The 10,222-nt window shown below is 40.3% G+C and overlaps 1 protein-coding gene across 2 annotated transcripts in view; it reads left to right on the top strand.

The window, feature by feature from the left end:
- The first annotated feature begins 2,891 nt into the window (after positions 1–2,891).
- The window catches only part of eya2 (EYA transcriptional coactivator and phosphatase 2), a 31,156-nt gene continuing 23,825 nt past the window's right edge, over positions 2,892–10,222 (top strand). For both annotated transcript variants that reach the window (XM_061219541.1, XM_061219540.1), the window contains exon 1: positions 2,892–3,284. The gene's annotated coding sequence lies outside the window, so the exon portion shown is untranslated. The remainder of the gene's footprint in view (positions 3,285–10,222) is intronic.

Raw genomic sequence — 10,222 nt, 5'->3', positions numbered from 1 at the left:
CAACAGTGAGAAATAAACACCTGTGAGTCTCTGCTACCTGTGCAGCAAAAATTAATCTCAGATACCTGTGCTGTCCAAATGAAATGAGTCTGCGATACTTGTGCAGTACAACTTAGTCTGATACCTGTGACTTTCTGATACCTGTGCAGCACAAATTAATCTCTGTTACCTTTGCAGCATAAGTGAATCCCTGACACCTGCGCAGCGCCTGTGAGAACCTCACACCTGTGCCGTAGCTGTGCGTCCCGCTGCCTGCTCAGCACCAGCGTTTCCCCGCTACCTGTGCAGGCTGCGTGATCTGAGTTGACGACGGGAGGAGCCAGACAATAGAGGCCTTCATTTCTCCGAAGGCACATTTCTGGGTTACAATGGGACCTGCCCAGCCTCCCCGAGGATGAATCACAAGCAGGCAGGTCGGGAGGATCGCGTTTCCTCACCCGCTCACAGATAAAATTACGGGACTTTTCCACGGCCATTCAGTTCACCGCGTTGCTCCGTTTTGTTTTGGGCGCCCCGGTTGCAGTATATCTGAAGTAATAAATGTAATTCATAATTAAAACGAGACTCCCGAGAGGCCGACGATTTACGACCGTTTTGAAACCGTTTCTATTGAGATCATCTTGTAAACTTTTATGATCAGACAAATAAAATGTGATTTTGCTTGGGCGATGGAGATGGAGTTAATTTGAATAGCATTCGCGGTGTGAATATACAGTGACCTCCCTTTAACCTTCCCAGACTGTAGCTCAAAAAATAGAAATGTGCAGGGGGTGGTTAAAGTTTCTTGTTCGTGTGACTGATTCCGCACAGAACAGGAACATTTTTCCTGTTCCGGAATCCACAGGCACAGGTACGGCTACAAGTCTCAGGTGACATCCTGACTCTCACAGAGACAAATCTGAACCAGAATCAGAACCACCATGCTATTTAAAATGCCTGCTGTTGCTGTTGTTGCTTGTAGTTTCTTTGCTGACTTTTTACCGATACCTATCGTCATCAATCAACACCTACAGACCATCCAACAAATGGTTCCTGAGATGAAAATGTCAAAATTACTTTTAAAAGCAATATATTTTGTGTTTTATCTGCAAGAAGTAATTACTGTACTAATTCTTAAGCACAAGCCAGTAACAGTGTCATGATTCAGGAATAAATATATTAATTTTCCTTTATATTAAATGTAAATGTTCATGATTCATAGCTTGGCACCCTTTGCTTTTTGATTCCGACAGTGTTGATAGTAATGATTTATGGAATGACATTGCTCCAGTCTGACATTAGAGAATAGACACCTCTTTGTTCCTTGTCTCTGTTGTTGCAATCTCTGTTTGGAACAAAAGTAAATACATGATAGAAATTATGATAATCATAATGACAAATTGCCAAGGGTGAATATTTACATGCAATTACATGTTTGAAAGAGTTTGAAAGTCAGATTTAATTAAATTTATTTTGGATAGCATAAACCCTCTCAAAAGAGGTGTGTTAAAATGTCACACTATGTACTCCATTTCGAGTTAGAGACAACACGTTTGCTGTTACTTTCAACACAGTCTGTGTTACAAGTCTCCCTTTTGTAACACATACATTTTATTTTGTATATATTGTGTAACACAGGAGTAGGAACTGTGTTGGATATTAACACAACCTTTTTTAGGGGAAGCTATAAAATGTTTAAATAAATACACTGAGATAGTAAAACAGACCTCATGTGTAATATTAAATCATTGTAGCTTTGTGATGTTATAACTAAAACATGTTGCTTTTACACCTTACACCTAACAATGTTGTAGGAGCTTCATCCAATGATTATGTGACATTTAAAGACGATACACTCATTGTGCCTTAAGAAATAGAAGACAAAACTTTGCGTACATTGGCACTACTAGACTTGGCCAAACCATCAAAACTGTTTATATATTGCTTAGTCTACAACTGAATTAGCAACTGTGTCTTTTCACACAAAAACAAACAAACAAACAAACAAAAAAAAACATTGAAAAGATCATGCACTGCATTTATCTGGAATGAATTGACAAAATATTGTGGCCTACTCATCATTAAATATAATATGATGTGTTGAAGAGATGTTGGCAATAGAGGGGGAAGACTGAGTGACTAAATCCTCAATGTAATATTGTACTGGCTCACTTACAGTAAACATAAAGTAAACATAAAGTCTGTTACATGTTCTTATAAACAGAGGTCAATTTCTTAATGGCTGTTATTATGTTATGTACGATGTTATGCAGCGCTATCCTGTGTCTATCCTGCCGTGATATAGCTACAGTGTATGCTGGATAACATCGCAGGCATAACAGAAATGGAAGCAAAGGTAAAGATGAAGAATTGCAGAGAAGGAATTACTGACACCCCTCAATTCAATTATATCTGTTGGGGGAAAACGCACTCGTTGAATAAATCCGCATTTAGGTTGGGAGGAACCTTAAAACAATCTTAACTGCCCTAATTGTCCATTCCATTAATCCGCCTTTCTGAAGTGCTAACGTTTGTCAACAGCTTCTCTATTGCCCTTCAGATCGTAGCCCGTGGCGAGGCTTCTCGCCTTTTGGTAAATATGTGGACTAAGAGATTTGATCATAAACTGTTTGTGGGTAGAGAGCACGGGGAATTAAGCGACCAGTGAGCCCCGGCATTGTACTACTGTTTCCTTAATCTATTGAAAAGGGAAAAACTAACAACATTCAACGTAATTAAAGGCATTGCCGAAGCTCCACATACCCCCACCCCCTTCCCTGTTCCACCACCCCCTCGAAGAGAGAAGCACGCGCTTAGGGGCACATAAGAGGGAGGGCACGAAGACATCGAAAAAGTAGGTGGATCCGGACTTGAGGAATTTATTTAGCATCACTTCCCCGCTGGTGGCTTATCATAACATGTTCTTGAGTGTGTACTCAAGTAGTACCTCTTCAGCGAGACCTGGTTTTTCTGTTGGCACCACAGATGCTCGTTAAGTTAGGCGTAAGTTAAGTGATCGGGAGAACTTGACAGTAAAGCAAACTGCCAAAGAACAGCGAATACGAAGTGAATCTCGGGATGCTCCGTTTCCCGCACCAAACGCTGCTGTAAACATTCTGAAACGGTGACGGACATCAGGACTGCAACTAGGCGAAGTGTTTTGCAGTGCGCGGCCCATATACTGTAAGTCCTTCAACTGTGGACCAGTACAGACTACGACTTCCAAACGGAATCAAATTTTCAAAATGGAACGGCCCCGGGGTTGACGAAGAGACGCGGATTTCTGTTTTATTACTCAAGGAAGGGTAAGTTGTCTAAGTTACGTTTTTTGCAGTCGAAATAGTAGAAGAATTCGGCATAATTCTGGGGATGCGGACGACTCGGTTTTTATTTTTTCAATTCAAACAGAAATATATATCAAAAATCTTTGCGAAGGTGGTTTTATGAAATGCCGTCAGATGATATGTGTTAGTGTTATCTAACATATTATTTGCCTACAATATAGATTTTCAGAATGTTTTAATTGTTTTAATACGCACGATTAGAATATTTCCTTGTTTTAGACTTTTTCGCGAACATGTAATAGTAATTTATAGTTAATCTTTCTATTGGAATATCTTATACTGTAACGCGCGATGTCTATAATTACAAGATTGCATTGTATCTCGTTAGTTGCCTAAATCAGCGCAAAGTGTCAATTAATCTCTTAATCATCTGAATGAAATGCCAAGAAAATATATTAATATCGTCTAAAAACGCTGTTAGAATAAATTTGTATGTTCAGCAACTGATAGGCTACAATTAATCATTCAAATTTAAATCTTCGTATATAGCGTCATGTCATTGTTTTTAGGGTTAGTTACGTCTTTAAAACAGCAGTCACATCAGTGAATTATATTTGTTTTTCCAGCGCAATGTTTAGTTTTGTCTACGTAATTTAATCATTTATAAAACAGATACATCTTCTTAAAATTGAAAAATAAAATACATATCAACGTTTAAATGCTTGCTATGGATTTACATAGGCACAATAAATGTATGAAATAAAAACGTAGCAGGGTCTGTCGCTGACAAGGTACTGTAAGGCCAAGAGCATAGTTTCACAAAAATTTGTTACTTCTGTGGTATAATTTATGCAACAGACGGTGGCACCTACATTAGAATTAATATTATACTGGTTAAAGCTGTTGTAAGAAACTTTAGTTTAACTGAGGGGTGGTGATATCTAAAATTTGAAGTGAACCGTGTAATTGTGCTATTGTGTCATTTGCTATTGATACAGTATATTATATACAATTCACTCAGCACTTTACCAACTAAATTTGAGGCCTATAGTAAAATACATTTAAAATATGTTACATTTATTTCCTTTGAAATACATTACTCACTGCTATTTAGTGGTGGAATTAGCTGCCTGTAAACGGAAAAGTTATTGTCTCTCATGCTTTCTATATTTTAATGCCCACTCATGTTAATCTCCAGTTTCCTGGCTTATTTAATTCCACATGTTTACTCCTTGTTTTATCTCTGACATCCCTGGTTTCTTAAAAAAAAATTTTTTTTAAACTTTATCAAAATGTATTTATGATATATTTTAAAAGAGAGAGAGAGAGAGAGAGAGAGAGAGAGAGAGAGAGAGAGAGAGAGAGAGAGAGAGAGAGAGAGAGAGAGAGAGAGAGAATACATACTCAACTCTTCGGAGTTTTTATAAGCCCTATTCTGTAAGTATTGAGTGTGTCGGAGTAAAACGTCCTCTGTAAGAGTTGATTCAACACTTTGTGGGTGCCCTGCGTGTGTCTGAGTGACGGGAGCTTGTACGCGTGAGCTCCGACAGAAGCAGGTGATGGAGGCTGAAGCCCTTTGTTCTTAGCCGTGGCAGTGAAGTCCTCATGTCTGTCTCCCTAAAGTGCTGTAGGTTACGCACTGACCTCACGGTGCGCTGCGCTATTAGAGACAGAGTAACTAATTATGATATTTCAGGGAGACACGTGAAACATGCTTCAAAGAAGGCTTTTCATGTTTCTCAAGGGCCCTTTCTGTCTTTCATCTAAAAACAAAAACAAAAAAATCCCCTTTCCAACACAGTTCATTCATCAACTTCAGACCGCAAAGAACGAACGGCACGTCGTCCCCCGCGAGTTGGCTAAAAATGTTGATTCATTGCTTCCTGAAATCAACGTACGATATGTCACTGCCATTTAAAAAAAATTCTTGTTTGTTTGTTTCCTGGAATGTGATATGTCTGGGTTAGAATGGCTTTGTGGAGATATGCAGTCATCTAAATGAGCTAGCAACTCTAATCAGGTGTGGCGCTGACTGATGTGGTAGCTTTTCTCTGGAATTATGAAACGAAGACAGTCCTGATCTACAGGTACATACATATCTTGTAAATGTTCCTGTTTACTTGGAATTCTGTTCACAGAATGACATTTTGTTGCATTTGTTCCAATACATTTTAAAATGTTCAGTGTTAAATGAACAGTAAAATATATGGTCCCTATTCGACTTTCAAGTGCTGAATTGAAGTGTGTGTACCAGTCGGACAGTAATTCTGTCACAGGGATGCCTAATATCAATTGTAAATTCAATTTAAAAATATGTCGAAGAAATGGTTATATTGCTGCATTGGGCAGAGAGAGAGAGAGAGAGCAGTGGAGTAAATGGAGAAAGGTCCTTTCAGTGTTTTAATCTACAAGGGTAATCGTTCATTCACTAATGAATGTGACACAATGAAAAATCCATACACTCCTCATGGAAGTTTGAGCTTGTTATGCGCTCATGTTTTGGCCAAATAAATTGTGAACAGAAAGCAAACAGAAAGCAAACAGAAAGAAAGGCCCTATCGATATACTTTCCTCAGCATTTGTCCCGCGACTTAATGAAAGTAGCCCTTGCAGAAGCAGGGGTGGTGGTTTGAGTCCACACACCAGGCCCCATTCCTGGGCTATTTTTCTTCTCCTTACCTCCCTCCTCCGTGCTTCCTATTACTGCGTTTAATAAGCAGTGAATAAGAATCTCGGGTGCCGGACAGGGGACCGGCATGCGGGGAGAATTCCCCTTCCTGTATTGAGGCGCCCCCTCCTAAGAAAACATAAATTCATTCCCGAGTCCTCTGTAGCTCAAGGTTTCTGGAATGATAAATATTTTTATAGGAAACACCGTTCATCCTGAGTTTATCTCAAGGAAATACATTATCCCACCATGTACCTTAACCCCTCTGTTTCGCCGGTGAGATCGTGTCCAATTCAAAGTGATTGAAAAGGGTTTAAGAGTTGTGGTTGCTCATAAAAAGAAATATTCTGGTCATATTTTGGCCAAATCAGTCATCTCCACACATAATGTAGCCACTGTGTTTCTCTCTTTGTACCAACTCAATCAACCCTAGTATGGAGTTATTCATCACAAATATATTCTGCTCATCTTTTAAGAACCCCTTTGGACTCTTCATGCTAGAGGAAGAGACCAGGATTTGGTCTCTTGCAGGTTTCACTTGTGATTAGCCACAGTTCCACCACATTGAATATTTAGCTTGACAGAGTACTGTATTTTATGAGGAAATAATATGTGGTTATGAGGCTGAGGGATTTATATTTACATAGACGCTTTTCTCTCATCTTTCAAGAAATTGAGAAAATATGTTATGGCATTGTAGTCTTAACCCAACAATAGTTTTTATGCTAATATATTGTAATCTGTCGGTCCTATCTTAATGGCTCCTCTGTATTTGAGTCTTTGTTTTTCTCTCTCTTGGTCTCTCTTTCTCTCTTTTGGCCAGTTTTTACCAGTAGAAACGTCATTTCCAGAATTGTCCGCATACCACCAAACACAATATTACACATGGGAGTTTCAGGTTTTTGAAGTGGGTTTGAATAATGTCCAAAGATCATAGGAAAAACAATAAATAAAGATTCTAATGAATTCAGAGAGAAGTAAAATTGGGATCTAATCATTGCACACTTCTCTACTGTATGTGTAGTTCTGTTTGTGTTTTGTAGTATGTCCTCCCACAAACACAGAACAATGCAAGCCATTAGACATTCTTTTTATCAGGAAACCTGCTATAGTTGTTATCAGTGTCCGAATGCTTAAAACTGAGTCTAATCAGTCCCTAAATGTTATTCACAGTTAACCACAACAGTTTTTTTTAATGCACAGACAGTTGGGTAGTTCATTGACCACCATGGCAAATTGCTAAAATTGTGTTCGTCCTGGAAAAACAAACTTGCTTGTGTTTGTAAGTCACCCAACTTACAGTTTCTGTGACATGGCTAGCCACTATTAAAGCTCGGGGAGAATCAGTGAGTTGGTGGAACGACAGGGAACTCACACTTGCTACTGTAGCGGCGCAGTGAAAATGAAGTGGAAAAATGATTTTTCCTCGTCATCCGGGGCCGTGTGAAAGGATGTTCCCTGCATTACTCTCCACGGCCTGCCTGTGGTCCAGTGTATTTACTGCTCTCCCCATTGTGCCATCCTTCTATAAACGTCATTGTGAGACAGAAAGTCAAAGTGCCGCCATTTTGTCTTGATAAAAAAATACAGAAACAAAAGCAGGCTGAGGGGGAACCAAATGTGTCGTGTAACAATTTAGTTCAGAAATTTGAAAAGGAGGAACTTGAACAGGAGGTGGTCTTCCTCCTCCAGTGGATAAATTGTGTACTCTTATTTGTTAATCAAATACTTCCTAGTCTTCAGACACAAGGTATTTGTAGTCCTTATTCTCAAAAATCCTTGTAAGTAAGCTGGGAATCATTTTAGCTATACAGTATAGAATCTTTACTGTTACTGTTTACTGTTTTCTTTCAGAAAGCTATACTGTATAGAATAGTGTAGAACAGCTACACAGTACAGTGTAGCATCTTTCACAAAGCTGTACAGTATAGTATCTTTCACAAAGCTGTACAGTATAGCATCTTTCACAGAGCTGTACACTATAGCATCTTTCAGAAGTCTTAACTCATTAACATTAAGCATACATGCAAATAGTGAATAAAATCGTGGATATTACAGTATCTCAAAACATACTGTGGCATTTGGCAGATCTATGTATTGTTCTTACAGTGCACATGATGGTCCCAATTTGCAAATAAGATTCAACATAACACTGCAATAAATGTTGCAATGATAAAAGGGACGCAAATACATTTTCAGTGTCCATTTAGTTGTGAAAATAGTTTTAGAATGTCAAAAGAATTTTCTGAAAACTAAAAAGAAAAATGTTTGAGCATATTCCTGCTACTTTACTAATCTCGGTCTGAATATTGTGTCCAAAATGCACCGAAGGGCACCCCGAGTAGACTGTAAATGGAGATTGGGGACGGCTGGGGACTATAGTACGGGTCTGAGCTTCAGCCACCGTGTTTTAGTGCGTGACGCGGACCGCACGGCATGCTGCTTTTAAGTCTGGCTGGGTTCCTCAGGTTACCGCTGCATTAAGTGCCCCCGAATGACAGGCCGGCGGACCGCGAACCGACTGCCATTTTGTCTCCAATGAGACACGTACACCTCTCCTCAGACGGTTGGCAGCTCTTGGCGCTGCAGATGCAGAGCTGGAAGTGCAGGTGGCAACGCTTTGACTGGAGGCGCCGTTTCTCATTGGAAATTTAAGAACAAAAGGGGGAAATAGCTTATGCTTAAAAATGCTTTAACTATGTTTTAAGAAGATATTTCTGAATTTAAAATTCAGGACTAGAAGTGCAGGTGGTAATGCTTTGACTGGAGGCACCGTTTCTGATTCGAAATTTAAGAACGGAAGGGGGGAAACAGCTTTTGCTTAAAAATGCTTGAAATTCATTTTTAAAGAAGATATTTCTGAATTTTAAATGAGCTGTTGCTTTTCACCTTGTAGCACATATACAAGCAGTATCTTTGTAAATCAGGCCAGTTGAAGCACATAAATGTACCTGTTATCGAATGGGCCTGTTAACTATGCTCTTCTAGAGCAAGGCAAAGCATTCGACACAAACAGGAGAAGTGCTGCCAAAAGGCCCGGCTGACTGCCTTTGGCAGTAAACTGACAGAAACCCCATTCAAAAAAATTTGTATAGACAGCCTTTGAAAAATATGATCATTGTTGTTCTGTGTTTAAGGGTGCTCTAAGTCTGATTTACAGAAGTACAGAAAGAGCATTGAAGTAATTTGGCTAATAACCGTGGAGCTATGTCATCACTTAGTGAATGGGACCTTTGTCTGCGAGTTGACAGTGTGTGGTTTAAATCAACGCTCTCTGACACCCTCGCGTACGGTGGTTTGTTGTGGGATCACGGTAGATTTGCAAAACAACTGTTGTTTTTGTGAAAGGCTTCCCGCACACAAGGGCATGAACTGCAGCAACAGAGCCGGTAAGCTGGCTGTGATCTCGTAGCAAACTGTGTGTTCTCCGCCTAACCGGAATGGCGTGTGCATGGGGTTTATCGTAATCGACCGACTTCTGAAGAACTAACCTGGAATTTACTGCTTAGTTTTTGTTTATATTGGGTTAGAATGGATTGTCTTTTGCAAAATATTATCTGCCGAATCAGCTGAACAAAAAAAAAAGATCTTTACTGTTATAGAAATATTCCACAAATGTATTATTTTTGTCCATCAGAAACATTGACCTGCAAAGGGGTAATCCTGCTGAAAGCTCGGCTAATCTATGGACGCAAGCTAGCGAGCAGCGACAGCCGAAGCAGTGATCCTTCAGTGTATCTCCTCTACTTAATTTAAAAAGCAGAGGGATAATAAAGTGAAGCAGGTAGGCGGTAAGCTGTTCAGAGTGGGAACAAAAGGGTGATTGTCCGGGTCGTTAGCGCTGTTAGCGCTGTTAGCATCAGGCTGAACAAGGTGCTGTGGACATTGAGAATGGACAGGGCCGGGTTTTAGTCTGAGGCCCCCCGGTCGCAGGGTGGCCGTTCTCCCTGGCTTCACCACGGGGACACCGCAGAAACACTCCCCTGTTCCCCTCCCTCCCCTGGGAGCACACTGGGGGGCCTGAGGCGATCCAACACCCCCCACAGAACTCTCACCGCAGAGCCGGCCCACCCCCCCAACCCAATGTCTGTCAGCTCCTCTTAACAGCAGACAACAGCTGGCTCCCTGGCTGCCACTCTCTGCTGCCACACACACACTCAATTACGCATACACACACACACACACACACACTCAATTACACATACACACACACACACTCCATTACACATATACACATACGCACTCACACACACTCAATTACGCATACACACACACACACATACTCAATTAC

The sequence above is a fragment of the Conger conger genome, chromosome 14, assembly GCF_963514075.1.
Source record: "Conger conger chromosome 14, fConCon1.1, whole genome shotgun sequence".
Lineage (NCBI taxonomy): Eukaryota > Metazoa > Chordata > Actinopteri > Anguilliformes > Congridae > Conger > Conger conger.
Note: the sequence above shows the minus strand (reverse complement) of the source record. Positions and strands in the feature narration are given on the sequence as shown.